This window comes from Hordeum vulgare, chromosome 2H, assembly GCF_904849725.1.
Source record: "Hordeum vulgare subsp. vulgare chromosome 2H, MorexV3_pseudomolecules_assembly, whole genome shotgun sequence".
In the NCBI taxonomy this organism is placed as follows: Eukaryota; Viridiplantae; Streptophyta; class Magnoliopsida; order Poales; family Poaceae; genus Hordeum; species Hordeum vulgare.
The window spans coordinates 142243546-142260772 of NC_058519.1; positions in this window are offsets into that span (position 1 = coordinate 142243546).

Below are 17227 nucleotides of genomic sequence, written 5' to 3' on the forward strand. Positions count from 1 at the left end.
TTTGGGGACGAAGGTGTCGATAAAACATAATACGGACATGAGGGCATCATGATCACACATAGAACAGCAATACATCATAAAGGTTCTTATGGGAAAGTATCGATTCCTTCACAAAGCAAAGCATGAAGCAAAAATCTTACTGAGAAGTAACCAACAATAGTCCATAGTCATTGAAGCAATTGCAATTTATCACAACATCATAAAGAGTCAAATAAGAGCTTGTAAGGAAAACCCACATACTCAATCATCTCTTTTGTTTTCCACAATTGTTACATCTCACGTGGTACTCATGGTGTCAAAGTTTCAGCTGGACACAGAGGAAGATAGGGGCTTATAGTTTTGCCTCCCAACGGTTTACCTCAAGGGTAAAGTCAACAACAATAAAGCATGAGTACTCAACTCCAAGTTGATATATGAATATAGATCTTTCCCAAGCATGTGACGGTAGCCAAGACAAAGGCAAAAAGGGAATTGGTGAAGATCACCATGACTCTTACAAGGGTAAAAAGTAAAGGTACAAGATAGGCCCTTCGCAGAGGGAAGCAAAGGTTGTCATGCGCTTTTCAGGTTTGAATGCGTGTCCTCTTAGTGCGGAGGAACACCACTTTATATTACCTCCTGTGATAAAGAACTTTATTATGCAGTCTTTCGCTTTTATGTCTTCCTCATCACAGTTTCGTACAAAGCTTATTTTCCACACACTAATAGATCATACATATTAGAGAGCAATTTTTATTGCTTGCACCGATGACAACTTACTTGAAGGATCTTATTCAATCCATAGGTAGGTATGGTGGACTCTCATGGGAAAACTAGTTGGAGGTTTATGGATGCACAAGTAGTATCTCTACTTGCTGCGGGAGTTTTGGCTAATATGAGGTGGAAGCAATCATCACATGCTAAGGGATCTCTAATCATATAACATTGTTTGGAACCAAGAAAACACAATTCATTATGTTATCTTCCTTGTCCAACATCTACTCCTAGGCATGTAATAGTTTGGTGAGTGCTCACAATTGTAAAAAGTGTCTAAGATGATATATTTATATGTGAACCTCTCTTTCCTTATTACTTCTTATTAATTACAACAATGACTGAGGTCTGTGTTGATTTATTCTCAACAAGTTTCAATCATCATACGTGTCATAAGTGAAGTTATCACTTTCCATAAGATCGTCTCATGATCTTTCATGCTATCGTTCTTTTCATACTTTTTGATCATGGTACAAAGCAAAGCCCTTGACTAAGACACTCTTTATTATATAGCTCGTAAGCTCGAATACATCGGGGGAGAGACAAAAGCAAAAGACTCAAACTAAAAACTAAAGACTTATTCCTCTAAAAGAAGAAATAAAAACTGAAAAAGGAAAGAACTAAAACAAAGGTAAAAGCAAAAGATATAAAGGTGAGATGATACCAGGGCAACTCCCCCAAGCTTGGCAGAAGCCAAGGGGATTGCCCATACCAATGCTTAGTTGCCTTCCTTCGGTGGTGATGGTGGTGGAGTTGTTGGAGAAGTCTTGAGCTTGTCTAATTTCCACTTGAGCAAAAAGTTCTGCTCCCTTAGATCGTCATTTTCCTCCTCAAGTTTCAAAACTCTATGGAAAAGCTCCTGCTTACTCTCCTGCAAGAAACGAGAAGGGATAAACAAGGTCTTAGGCTTCTTCCTATGGCCAGGGAGGCTTGACTTCTTGAACTCCACATGGGTGTTTGCAGGTTGAGGTAGAGGAGCCTCCTCTTCATCGGAACTCGTTTGCTCCTTCCCTTTGGGCTCATAGTCCTCTTCCTCATCAGTGGTCCAACCATATGGTTCCAAGTCCCCATAGATCCTAGAGTTAGCACGATCATCTGCCACATAGATCTCTTCTTCTGAATCTTGAGGAGACATCTTGACCTAAATCTGCGGCAGACAACAAGCTCGAAACGAAAACAGAGGAGAACTGCGCGATACGGAGATCAAAACCTTCGGGCAACTATATATTGATTTTTTCTAGGCCATAAGGAGTCCTCTGCAAGAAAATGGAGTCCGGGAGGCACACGAGGTGCCCACAAGCTTGCCCTCCGCCACCAGGGGGTAGGGGGCGGTGGCAGGGCTTGTGGCTGCCTCGTTCGCTCTCCGGACTGCTTTTCATTTTTCCAATTTTCCAAAAATTCCAAAACGAAAGAAATTTCCTATTGGAAAAGTATCGGAGTCCAATTTCTTGCCGAAAGAGATACATCTTCGTTTTCAAGGTCTGAAACGGGTTGATAAACATCCCTTATGTACTCCTGTGGAGTTATGACATTGATGATATTGGTCTCAACATTTATGGGAGTACCAGAGATGTAATGCTTGATTCTCTGCCCATTTACCACTCTAGGAAAATTTCCTTTCGTGTTATTGATTTTGATGGCACCGGAACGATATACTTCCTCGACAACATAGGGACCTTCCCATTTAGAGAGAAGCTTGCCTGCAAAGAATCTCAAACGAGAATTATATAGCAAGACATAATCACCTACATTGAACTCTCGTTTCTGTATTCGTTTGTCGTGCCATCTCTTGACCTTTTCCTTGAACAACTTGGCATTCTCATATGCCTGGGCTCTCCATTCATCTAACGAGATGATATCAAACAACCGCTTCTCACCGGCAAGTTTGAAATCAAAGTTGAGATCTTTGATTGCCCAATAAGCTTTGTGTTCCAGCTCAACAGGTAAATGACAGGCCTTACCGTAAACCATTTTATACGGTGACATGCCCATGGGATTCTTATAAGCAGTCCTATAAGCCCATAGTGCATCGTCAAGTTTGCTAGACCAGTTCTTTCGAGATCTATTGACGGTCTTTTGTAAGATCAACTTGATCTCCCTATTACTCAACTCCACTTGACCACTAGACCGAGGATGATAAGGAGATGCAACTCTATGGTTGACATCATACTTAGCTAGCATCTTGCAGAAAACACCATGAATGAAGTGTGAACTGCCATCAGTCATCAAGTATCCAGGGACTCCAAATCTTGGGAATATGACTTCTTTAAGCATCTTAATAGAGGTGTGGTGATCAACATTTTTAGTGGGGATAGCTTCTACCCACTTAGTAACGTAATAGTTTGCATAATCGGCATACCACGGTGCACTAAGTGAAGTGCGGATGACACTTAATTGCTCATCAGGAAAGCTGTCATCAATAGGTAGTGGGTCATCAAGGACATTCTCTAGCCTAGACAAGTTATCTGCTACAGGGTTATCAGCACCCTTTCGGTCAACGACGTGCAAATCAAATTCCTGTACCAGGAGAACCCATCTGATCAGCCTAGGCTTAGCGTCCTTCTTCTCCATGAGGTACTTAATAGCAGCATGATCAGAGTGAATAGTGACTTTGGAGTCAACTATGTAAGATCTGAACTTTTCACATGCAAACACGACTGCTAAAAATTCCTTTTTCGTAGTGGCATAGTTTCTTTGGGCACTGTCTAGAGTTTTACTAGCGTAGTGAATGCCATTCAACTTCTTGTCAACTCTTTGTCCTAGAACAGCACCAACAACATAATCACTAGCGTCACACATGATTTCAAAGGGCAAGTTCCAGTCAGGTGGTTGAACAATAGGTGCGGTTATGAAAGCCTTCTTAAGTATTTCAAAGGCTTCCTCACAATCCTCATAAAAAACAAAAGGAACATCCTTCTGCAAGAGGTTGGTAAGAGGCCTAGAAATCTTAGAGAAGTCTTTAATGAACCTTCTATAGAAACCAGCATGACCTACGAAACTTCGTATACCTCTGATATTTGTGGGGCAAGGCATTTTCTCAATTGCATCAACCTTAGACTTATCAACTTCAATGCCTCTTTCAGAAATTTTGTGTCCTAAGACGATACCTTCATTAACCATAAAGTGGAACTTCTCCCAATTCAAGACGAGGCTGGTTTCTTCGCATCTCTGTAAGACTCGATCAAGGTTGCTGAGGCAATCATCAAAGGAAGACCCGTAAACGGAGAAGTCATCCATGAAAACCTCGACAATCTTTTCACAAAAGTCAGAGAATATAGCCATCATACATCTTTGGAACGTGGCAGGTGCATTACATAAGCCAAAAGGCATACGTCTATAGGCAAAGGTACCGAAAGGGCAGGTGAAAGTGGTTTTCTCTTGATCAGATTGTGCAACAGGTATTTGCGAGAAACCTGAATAACCGTCTAGAAAGCAGAAGTGTGTGTGCTTTGATAGCCTTTCTAGCATTTGGTCGATGAACGACAAAGGATAATGATCTTTCCTGGTTGCCTTGTTCAGTTTCCAGAAGTCTATCACCATTCTATAGCCGGTAATGATCGTTTGTGGGATTAGTTCATCCTTATCATTAGGAACGACGGTGATACCTCCCTTCTTAGGTATGCAATGTACTGGACTTACCCAATCACTATGAGCAACAGGATAAATGATTCCTGCTTCCAGAAGCTTTAATATTTCTTTTCTAATGACCTCTTTCATCTTAGGATTTAATCTCCTTCGATGATCAGCAACTGGTTTAAAGTCAGGATCAGTTTGAATCTTGTGCTGACATAGAGTAGGACTAATACCCTTAAGATCATCAAGAGTATATCCAATAGCAGCATGGTGCTTCCTCAGAGTTTTTAGTAACTTCTTCTCTTCGGGCTCTGAGAAGAGAACACTAATAATGACATGATATATCTCCTTCTCATCAAGATAGGCATACTTAAGAGTATCAGGCAATTGTTTAAGCTCGAACACAGGATCACCCTTTGGTGGGGGAGGATCCCCAAGCAGTTCAACAGGCAGATTATTCTTGAGAATAGGATATTGTTCTAAGACAATTTTATCTATCTCATCTCTCTCCTCCATATGCATATCATTTTCATGCTCAAGCAGATATTGCTCTAAAGGATCCGTAGGAGGTACGACAATAGAGGCAAGAGCAATGATTTCATCTCTACGAGACGACTCTCTTTCATGGGTTTGTCTTCCAAACTTGGAGAAGTTAAATTCATGAGACACACCCTTGAAACTTACTGTGACAGTGTGCTTAATGCAATCAATGTGAGCATTGACAGTGTTGAGAAAGGGTCTAGCAAATATGATGGGACAAAAGCTATGTCGTGCAGTAACAAGGACGAGGAAATCAGTAGGATACTTCGTCTTACCACACATGACTTCTACGTCTCTCACAATTCCCAGATGGCAGATAGTGTCTCTATTAGCTAGCGTAGTAGTGACATCAATGGGTTCTAACTCAGCAGGTGCAATCTCATCTTTGATTTCATCATATAGAGAATGGGGTATTGCACTAACACTAGCTCCCATATCACAAAAACCATGGTAACAATGATTTCCTATCTTAACAGAAACAACGGGCAGGCCAACTACAGGTCCGTGTTTGTGTTTCACGTGAGGTTTAGCAATTCTAGCGGAGTCCTCACAGAATTTGATAACATGCCCGTCTATGTCTTCGGCTAAGAGATCTTTATTAATAGCAACACTAGGTTCAACTCTAATCTCCTCAGGGGGTGCAAGTGATCTAATGTAACCCCTACGTATCACAGTTGGAGCTTTAGAATAATCCTTTATCCTAGCACGGTATGGTGGTTTCTCAGTGTAAGCACAAGGAACAACATGATCACTAAAAGCAATGACTTTCTCCTCAACTAGATTGGTTTTGGCTATGTTGCTTTCTACAGGAGGATGGTATTTAAACCACTTCTCTTTGGGAAGATCAACATGATCAGCAAAGGATTCACATAGAGAAGCTACTATCTCAGAGTCAAGTCCATACTTAGCGCTAAAATCTCTAGAAGTGTTTGTCTCAACAAAATATTTAACGCAATCAAACTGGAAATTCATACCTGACTCCTTACCTTCCTCCAGCTCCCAATCTTCAGAGTTGCGTTTGATTCTCTCCAATAGGTAGACTGGGGTTTAAGCTTCTATCACTCTAGCAACCCATCATCTACTTACTACTTCCCAATGCCTTCCTCTAGGCCCAAATATGGTGAAGTGTTATGTAGTCGACGTTCACATAACACCACTAGAGGAAAAGACAACATACAACATATCAAAATACCGAACGAATATCAAATTCACATGACTATTATCAGCATGACTTATCCCATGTCCTCAGGAACAAAAGTAACTACTCACAAAGCATAATCATAATCATGATCAGAGATGTAACGAATAGCATCAAGGATCTGAACATAAACTCTTGCACCAAGTAATCCAACTAGCATCAACTACAAAGAGTAATCAACACTACTAGCAACCTTACAAGTACCAATCGGAGTCGCGAGACGAAGATTGGTTACAAGAGATGAACTAGGGATTGGAGAGGAGATGGTGCTGATGAAGATGTTGATGAAGATGCCTCCCCTCCGAAGAGAGGAGTGTTGGTGATGACGATGGCGACGATTCCCCCCTCCGGGAGGGAATTTTCCCCGGCAGGATCGTCCTGCTGGAGCTCTAGATTGGATCTGCTCAAGTTCCGCCTCGTGGTGGCGGCGAAACCACGAAAAAGCTCTTGATTGATTTTTTCCAGACCAAAACCCTTCTTATATATTAAAAGAGGGGGGCTAGTGGGCCGTCAGGCAGCCCACAAGCTTGCCCTGCGCCACCAGGGGGGTGGTGGCGGTGGGCAAGCTTGTGGAGCCCTGGTGGCCCCCCTCCGGTAGTTCTTTCGCCCGGTATTTTTTATATAATCCAGAAAAAATCCATGTAACTTTTCAGGGCATTTGGAGATGTGCAGAATAGTGGACTAGGATTTGCTCCTTTTCTAGTCCAGAATTCCAGCTGCCTGAATTCTCCCTCTTCAAATAAACCTTGCAAAATCAGAGAGAAAAGGCATAAATATGGTACCACAAGTAATATAACAGCCCAAAAAGCAATAAATATCAACATGAAAGCATGATGTAAAATGGACGTATGACTCCTACACTAACAAGAATGCTATAACACCACCTCAAAGGATAAAGGAAGAACAATGCATTGGAGATGCAAGAGAAAGAATACTTGAGGTACTCTAACAGAATCTTGAAGAACACTTGAGAATGAATCATATCCTTGAAGAACCACCATGATGAGCCTCCGTATCAAAAGGACGATGCAAGATATGAAGGTAGAAAAGAATAAGATTATGACATTGCCAAGATTTCGATGAAGCTTCACGAAGAGATACTTAAAAGAACTTGGAACTCCGGAAAAGAAAGATAGGCACTTGAGAAAAAAATAATTTGATATCATGAGCCACTCCCGAAGAAGAATTCAGATTACTATGAACAAGAATAAGAATTATGTTATGCTCATCCTTCATCAAATTAAATTGATCACAAGCAACGGATTTAGCATGCAACTTATTCTTCTTGAAAGAATCTTGAAGAGACAGGGAGATAAGCACCACTTGAAGCATAATTAAAGGAAGCAGTGGTAAGAATTCATAATTGAATGGGAACACCACGAATTAATGGAGATTCATGAGAATGAAGAGATAATAAGCCACCTGAGAGAAAACTAGAACAAGGCACCGGATAAACGAGAGACGAACGAAGAGACAACAATGGAGAATAATTGAGGATGAAAGCTGAAAGCTGAGAACGAAGAGTCTTCTGAAATGATGGCCCTCGGAGGAACGAGAAATAAAAACAACTCAGAAAAGCACCGAATAGCAAGAAAGGGATTACCCATGAACGAAAACAACTAAGAGGATACACGAAGCTGAAGATGACAGTCTTCACAAGGATGGAACAAGACTTGAGAGAAACACTCTTTCAGACTTCCAAGCTGAGAAAGAAGAGGAGAACACCACCAAGAATTAACTGAGGCACTCCGGAATAATGAAGAAAGAAAGGTTGAGCCAATATGAGAATTAATTCAAATAGATCTTGACGAAGGGATATGACTGATGAAATTCATACTTACGTCATAGTTGAAAAGATTTAGAGATCTCGGGGAAAAGATTAAAAGAGCCAGGAAAGATCCTGGAAAAGAACCTGTGGGTTATGGGCCCACTCAAAGGAACCACCATTAGAAAAGAGTTCTAGAAAGATTGATGTTGCACTGGTACAAATGAAGACTAGATGAGGTTAGCACCACGAAATAATTAAAAGAATTGAAAACACGAAACTACTGATTTAACTTCAACACTCTGGATAGGAAAGAGAATGAATGAATAACAAGATAGGCTGATAAGAATCTCCAACATGAAAAAGAATTACAAGGATAAAAAGGATATGCTGAACACAGACAACTGAATTAAATTCACCGGAAAGGATGACAAGAATGAACAAATATGACACGAATCTCCTGAGAATCTTCACAATGAATCACCGGGTAAGAGAGAAAGAACAGACAGCGGAAGCACAAAGAAGAGAAAACTCTTGGATGAAAATTGAATCACTGAAGAAAAGGGTGGGAGGGTGGGGAAAAACAAAAACAACTTGGGACAGATGAGATGAACTCCGGAAAGAATTGAGAGAATGATCTTGCAAAATTGGAAAGGATAGAATTACTTGAACAGAGACACACCGGTGGAAAAGAATTAACAAGACAACTCCGGTTGACAAGAATTCATAAGACGATTGATTAAGCAAAAGGATTAGCACTCTCATATGAACATGAGAACACTGCTTAGGAAAGATCTGAAATCACCACTTGACATCGAAGCAACTTGAATTACCATATTCAGCAAAACAAAGGGATGAGGCTTACAAAACAAGCCAGAACAAACTCATGAGAGAGATATCCGTTCAATATTTTCGTGGACAGGATCGCACGGGCTCGATCCTTATAGTAGCCATCAAGTGCAAGGCAGTGCACCCGACATACGAAGCGTCCCCGAGTCATAGCAAGCTACAAGGACTCTTTAAGACACAACGAGAACCGCTGTAAGTCGACCGTCAACAAACAAATCCACTAGATGTCGAACCCCAACCTAACAACATGCATTTGTTGGAAGATTGTCCTATAAGAGACTACTTGAATTCCCACCAAAGAATTCTCGAAATATGTGGTCATGCAATCTGGTACACGGATACAAGGAGTAATAATCACACAACTCCTATACTAACCCGTCACCTGTATCACATCCGTCAACACACGACCAGAATCTCGGACCTTCATCTACAACAGACCCTCGTGATCACAACGATACAAAGTATGGCAGTACTCCCGAACAATCTGCACCAGTACTGGGAACATCGGGGTTATCTCGCCACTACTAGTATTGAAGCAATTACGAACATCCTTCATTCTGAGATATGAAGAAATCTGAATGATAACGATGTGCTCAAGAATCCCCTGGAGCTCAACTCCCCGGAAATTAATCAAGTTAGACAGGAGGCACCAAGACAGAACTCCGTCACATCGGCATCATATAGATTCAAAAAATATCCGCGTCATCTTAAATTTTTTTTGAGTGAGAAGAGGAGTAGAATTAAATTATTACGTCAAGATTCCTCACCAGAACATAGAAGAGGACAAAAAAGAATCCTACTCTCTGATATATAACTAGACTCAAAGTAGTTTTTCACTAGACTCGACTCGGCCAAGTTCGATCAATCAAGGGGGCTCCTAGGTCGGTACTGCTCTGATACCAACTTGTCACGCCCAAGATGCGACCCTATCCTCAATTTGGCACGAGGGCCTCGTCAGGGATAGAAGTGCATCTTGTCGTGTCGCAAGAATGGATATCGTTACAAGTACATGTAATGAAAAGAAGAGATATATTATAGAATTGGCTTACACTCGCCACAAGCTACATCAGAGTCACATCAGTACATTACATATTCATCAAGAGTAAGAGCAGGGTCCGACTACGATCGAAAACAAACGACAAAAGAAGAACGACGTCCATCCTTGCTATCCCAGGCTGCCGTCCTGGAACCCATCGTAGATCGATGACGAAGAAGAAGAATAATCAACTCCAAATGAATCATCAACGCGCTCGCGTCAAGTAACCTTTACCTGTACCTTGCACTGGTGTTGAAGTAATCTGTGAGCCACAGGGGACTGCTACTGCAACAAAAGACCTTCCAACGGCGCCAGAAACACGTGCTGATGGGAGACTGTTCTTGTCTTGATTCTCCTCAGCAACGGCACGAGGAATCCTTCTGCTACGGCTATGCCTTTAGGGACTTCCTAGGAAAATATGCAAAGGATTTCCCCGTGGCCTTGGAGCCTTGCGTTGGTGTTCCCTCGAAGCAGAAAGGGTGATTTAGCGCAGCGGTGGTAAGTCTTTCCCTCAGTTTTGAGAACCAAGGTATCGATCCAGTGAAGGAGTATCGCAAGTGCCTGCACAAACACAAAGAACCTGCTCCCAACGCTATGAAGGGGTTGTCAATACCTTATAGATTCTTCGCAAAGTGAGAACTGAAAGCAACAAAGTAAACAAAGCAAAGTAAAAGCGGAGGTGTTAACGATAGATGTGAATAGACCTGGGGGCCGTAGTGTTTACTAGTGGCTTCTCTCATGAAAGCAAGTAGACGGTGGGTGATCAAATTACTGTCGAGAAATTGATAGAACCGCGCAAAGTCGTGACGATATCTATGGCAATGATTATATCTATAGGCATCACGTCCAAAACAAGTAGACCGATACTTTCTGCATCTACTACTATTACTCCACACGTCGACCGCTATCCAGCATGCATCTAGTGTATTAAGTACAAAAGAACAGAGTAACGCCTTAAGCAAGATGACATGATGTAGATGGACAATCTCATATCAACGACAGAGCCCACCTTGTTACCCTTGATGGCAACTACTTAATGTGTGCCTTGCTGCCCCTACTGTCACTTGGAAAGGTCAGCACATGGTAGAACCCAAAACCAAGCACTTCTCCCATTGCAAGAATGATAGATCTAGTTGGCCAAACAAAACCCAAGACTCGGAAAGACTTACAAGGATATCAAATCATGCATATAAGAAATCAGCAAAGACACAAATATATATCATAGATAATATGATCACAAATCAACAATTCATTGGATCTCGACAACCACACCGCCAAAGAAGATTACATCGGATAGATCTCCATGAAGATCATGGAGAACTTTGTATTGAAGATCCAAGAGAGAGAAGAAGCCATCTAGCTACTAACTATGGACCCGTAGGTCTGAAGTGAACTACTCACGAGTCATTGGAGGGGCGATGATGATGATGAAGAAGCCCTCCAACTCCAAAGTCCCCTCCGGCAGGGCAACGGGAAGGGTCTCCAGATGAGATATCGTGGAAACGTAAGCTTGCAGCGGCGGTAAAGTATTTTCGAGGCTCCCTTGATTTTTTGTTGTATTTTAGGGAATATATAGGCCAAAGATCTAGGTCAGGGGGCGCCAGGGTGGCCACAAGCCCTGCCACCGCCGCCTCCCCCTGGTGGCGGAGTGGGGGCTTGTGGGCTCCCTGGAGCCCTCCTAGCTTGGCCCACAGGCCCCCTAATCTTCTTCCGTTCGGGAAAAAATCATTTCGGGGATTTTATTCCGTTTGGACTCCGTTCCAAAATCAGATCTAAAAAGAGCCAAAAACACAGAAAAAACAGGAACTGACACTTGGCACTGAATTAATAAGTAGTCCCAAAAAACATATAAAAGGTACATAAAACATCCAAAGATGACAAGATAACAGCGTGAAACCATCAAAAATTATAGATACGTTTGAGACGTATCAAGCATCCCCAAGCTTAACTCCTGCTCGTCCTCGAGTAGGGAAGTGATAAAGAATGAATTTTTGATGCTTTCATGCTACCTAGCATAGATGTCCTTTGTAACACCTCTTATGTGACGTGAATGTTCAGATCCATTAGATTCAAAACAATAGTTTTCTATTGACGTGGAAACAATAATAATTCAAGCAAACTAGCAAGGTAATCATGAACTTTCAAAATAACAAGGCCAAAAGAAAGTTATCCCTACAAAAGCATATAGTCTGGCTATGCTCAATCATCTTTGCACAACGAATTTAAATCATGCACAACCCCGGTATTGGCCAAGTAATTGTTTCACACCTTTACTTTCTCAAACCTTTTCAACTCTCACGCAAAACATGAGCGTGAGCCATGGTTTTAGCACCTTAAGTGGTGTAGAGTGTGGTGGAGGTTGCAAGACAAAAAAGGAGAAGATAGTCACATTAACTAGGCATATCAATGAGCTGTGGAGATGCTCATCAATAGATATCAATGTGAATGAGTAGGGATTGCCATACAAATGATGCACTAGAGCTACGAGTATGTGAAAGCTCTTAAAGAAAACTAGTGGGTGTGCATCCAACTTGCTTGCTCACGAAGACCTAAGGCAATTTTGAGGAAGCCTATCATTGGAATATACAAGCCAACTTATATAATGAAGATTTCCCACTAGGTATATTGCGGTGACAAAATGAGAGACTCTCAATCATGAAGATCATGGTGCTTAATATGCACAAGTGTGGAAAAAGTGGTAACATTGTCCCTTCTCTCTTTTTCTCTCATTTTTTTTTAAATTTTGGTGGGCTTCTTTGGCCTTTTTTTTTCTAACATGGGACAATGCTCCATTAATGATGATCATCACACTTTCAACTCAAAACTTAGAGCAACAATGACTCTATATGGAATGCCTTCGGTAGTGTACCGTGGCAATGATCTAGCATGGCATAGACATTAATGGAAACATCATGCTAGCTATCTTACGATCATGCAATGGCGATGTAGACGTGGTGGTACATGTCATGGTGGTAGTTGCATGGCAATATATCTCGGAATGACTTTGAAAAATCCATAGTAGGTAGGTATGGTGGCTATTTTGAGGGAGGCTAATGGTGGGTTTTTGTGCATCGACGAAAGTTGCACGGCACTAAGAAGATAGTGATGGTGGCAGGTGAAAGTGCATCTAAACCATGGACTCAACATTAGTCATGAAGAACTCATATACTTGTTGCAAATGTTTTATTAGTAATCGAAACAAAGCATTCAACGCATACTCCTAGGGAACGGTTGGTAGGTATAAACCATCGCGCGATCCCGACCGCCACGCAAAGGATGACAATCAATAGACTAATCATGCTCAGATTTCATCACATAGCGGTTCACCATACATGCATGCTACGGGAATCACTAACTTCAACACAAGTATTTCTAGATCCACAACACCTTACTAGCATGACTTCAATATTACCAAAACAACAACTCAAAACTATTTGAGATGAATCAAACTTCTCTAACTATTCAATGCACATGAAGGTGGAAGTTTTCGTATCCCTTTGGATAACTACCCCTTTTGAGACTATTTCCAAAGCTAGATCAACTACCAAGCCATGCACCGCTGTGATCTAAAAGATATAAGTGAAGCACATAGAGCAAAAGTATCTAGCTCAAAAGATATAAGTGAAGCACATGTGAGCTGAATTGTCTACTAAAAGATATAAGTGAAGGTTGACAAAATCACGGTGTGTGCATGTCTCTTACTCTAGGTGTGCAGAAAGTATGATTGTTACACAACAAAAAGATAAATAAAAGACTCCTACGATACAAGACGCTCCAAGCAAAAACACATAACATGTGGTGAATAAAAATATAGCCCCAAGTAACGTTACCGATGGATTGAAGACGAGAGAGGGGATGCCTTCCCGGGGCATCCCCAAGCTTAGGCTTTTATGGCATCCTTGAATCTCTTAGGGTGCCTTGGGCATCCCCAAGCTTGAGCTCTTGCCACTCTTTATCTCTTTGTCCATAAGAACTTCACCCAAAAATTGAAAACTTCACAACACGAAACTTAAATAGAAACTCGTGATAACATTAGTAGAAAGCAAACCACCACTTCCTTAGGTACTGTAGCAAACTTAAAATATACTTGTGCTGATTTTGAGTTACAGTATTTTCAATATTCCATGGCTAATACCCCCCGATACTATCCATAGTTTCATGAAAATAAGCAACCAACACAACAAAAACAGAATCTGTTAACAGCAGACCAGTCTGTAGCAATCTGTATATTTCGTATACTTCTGGTACTTCAAAAATTCTGAAAAATTACGGCACTATGAAGAATTTGCGTAGCAATCAGAAGCGAAAAGAATCAACTCAAAAGCTCTTACAGAAAAAAAATGATAATTCTTTTTGTGAGAAGAAAGTTTCTGTATTTTCCAGCATGACCAAACAATCATCCTCAAGACTAATCATAACGGTTTTGCTTTGCACAAACACAAAAAGAAACACAAAAAACACAATCATAACAGAATTATGTAAGTGTGGAAAACACAAAACAGAAAGAAAAAAGATAGATTCGTTGGGTTGCCTCCCAACAATCGCTTTTGTTTAACGCCCTTAGCTAGGCATTCAATGATGCTCTCACAAAAGACAAGAATTGAAGCACACCGAGAGCATCCTAAAGCATGTGAAAACCACATCTAAGTCTAACATACTTCCTATGCATAGGCATTTTATAGGAAAACAGATTGTCAAGACAACCAATAGTTTCCATATGCAAGGAAGAAGAAAGAGACAATAGCAATCTCCACATAACGAGAGGTAATTTGGTAACATGAAAGTTTCTACCAAAATATTTTCCTCTCTCATAGAAATTACATGTGGGATCATATTCGAATTCAACAATGTAACTATCACATAGGATATTCTTTTCATGATCCACATGCATGCAAAGTTGACGCTCTTCAAAAATAGTGGGATTATCATCAAGTAAAGTCATGACTTCTCCAAACCCACTTTCAATATCATTGCAAATATCATGTTCATCATGAGGTTTAAACAAATTTTCAAGATCATAAGAAAGATCATCACCCCAATCATGATTATTGCAATAAGTAGTGGTCATAGCAAAACTAGCATCCCCAAGCTCAGGGTTTTGCATATTTTTAGCATGATTTTCACTAATAGGATTTATAGTGAAACCATTGCAATCATGCTTTTCATTCAAGGAGCCCTCGCGAATCACTTCATAAGTTTCTTCATCTCGATTTTCAGACTTATGCAACTCAAGCAAAACTCCATAAACATAGTCAAGTGCACTCAACTCACTAGTAATTCGTTCCACATAAGTGGGTCTCTTAAAGAGATTAGCAAGTGGATGAGGCTCCATATCACTAGATTTTCAGCAAGCGAAGATGCAAGCATATTGAGGGCACATGACACAACAAGCGAACAGAAAGCAAGCGAGAGAAAAAGGGCGAACAAAAAAGGCAAACGAAAATGCAAAGGAGAAAGGCAAATGAAAACGGCAAATGTGAAGTGGGGGAGAGGAAAACGAGAGGTAACTTGCAAAAAAGTAAATGCAGGAGATGAGTTTGTGAGACCTACTTGGATAGATCTTGATCTCTCCTCCCCGGCAATGGTGCCAGAAATACTTCTGCTACTGCAACAAAAGACCTTCCAACGGCGCCAGAAACACGTGCTGACGGGAGACTGTTCTTGTCTTGATTCTCCTCAGCAACGGCACCAGGAATCCTTCTGCTACGGCTACGCCTTTAGGGACTTCCTAGGAAAATATGCACAGGATTTCCCCGTGGCCTTGGAGCCTTGCGTTGGTGTTCCCTCGAATCGGAAAGGGTGATGTAGCGCAGCGGTGGTAAGTATTTCCCTCAGTTTTGAGAACCAAGGTATCGATCCAGTGAAGGAGTATCGCAAGTGCCTGCACAAACACAAAGAACCTGCTCCCAACGCTATGAAGGGGTTGTCAATCCCTTATAGATTGTTCGCAAAGTGAGAATTGAAAGCAACAAAGTAACAAAGCAAAGTAAAAGTGGAGGTGTAAACGATAGATGTGAATAGACCCGGGGGCCGTAGTGTTTACTAGTGGCTTCTCTCATGAAAGCAAGTAGACGGTGGGTGAACAAATTACTGTCGAGCAATTGATAGAACCGCGCAAAGTCGTGACGATATCTATGGCAATGATTATATCTATAGGCATCACGTCCAAAACAAGTAGACCGATACTTTCTGCATCTACTACTATTACTCCACACGTCGGCCGCTATCGAGCATGCATCTAGTGTATTAAGTCCAAAAGAACAGAGTAACGCCTTAAGCAAGATGACATGATGTAGATGGACAATCTCATATCAACGACAGAGCCCACCTTGTTACCCTTGATGGCAACTAGTTAATGTGTGCCTTGCTGCCCCTACTGTCACTTGGAAAGGTCAACACATGGTAGAACCCAAAACCAAGCACTTCTCCCATTGCAAGAATCATAGATCTAGTTGGCCAAACAAAACCCAAGACTTGGAGAGACTTACAAGGATATCAAATCATGCATATAAGAAATCAGCAAAGACTCAAATATATATCATAGATAATATGATCACAAATCAACAATTCATTGGATCACGACAAACACACGACCAAAGAAGATTACATCGGAAGATCATGGAGAACTTTGTATTGAAGATCCAAGAGAGAGAAGAAGCCATCTAGCTACTAACTACGGACCCTAGGTATGAAGTGAACTACTCACGAGTCATTGGAGGGGCGATGATGATGATGAAGAAGCCCTCCAACTCCAAAGTCCCCTCCAGCAGGGCACCGGGAAGGGTCTCCAGATGAGATATCACGGAAACGGAAGCTTGCGGTGGCGGAAAAGTATTTTCGAGGCTCCCTTGATTTTTTTCTGTATTTTAGGGAATATATATGCCAAAGATCTAGGTGAGGGGGCGCCAGGGTGGCCACAAGCCCTGCCACCGCCGCCTCCCCCCGGTGGCGGAGTGGGGGCTTGTGGGCTCCCTGGAGCCCTCCTGGCTTGGCCCACAGCCCCCCTGATCTTCTTCCGTTCAGGAAAAAATCATTTCGGGGATTTTATTCCGTTTGGAATCCGTTCCAAAATCAGATCTTAAAAGAGCCAAAAACTCAAAAAATCAGGAACTGGCACTTGGCACTGAATTAATAAGTTAGTCCCAAAAAAGATATAAAAGGTACATAAAACATCCAAAGATGACAAGATAACAGCGTGAAACCATCAAAAAATATAGATACGTTTGAGACGTATCAGGGACTCAGCAATCTCATTTCCAAAGGTATCAAGACTAGCAAAGCTTAATGGGTGAGATATGGTTAAGTGGTGAGGTTGCAGCAACGGCTAAGCATATATATATGGTGGCTAACTTACGAGTACAAGAAATAAGAGGGGGGAAGATCTACGCATAATGGACGTGAACTACTGATGATCAAATGAATGATCCTGAACACCTACCTACGTGAGACATAACCCCACCGTGTCCTCGATCGGAGAAGGAACTCACGAAAGAGACAGTCACGGTTATGCACA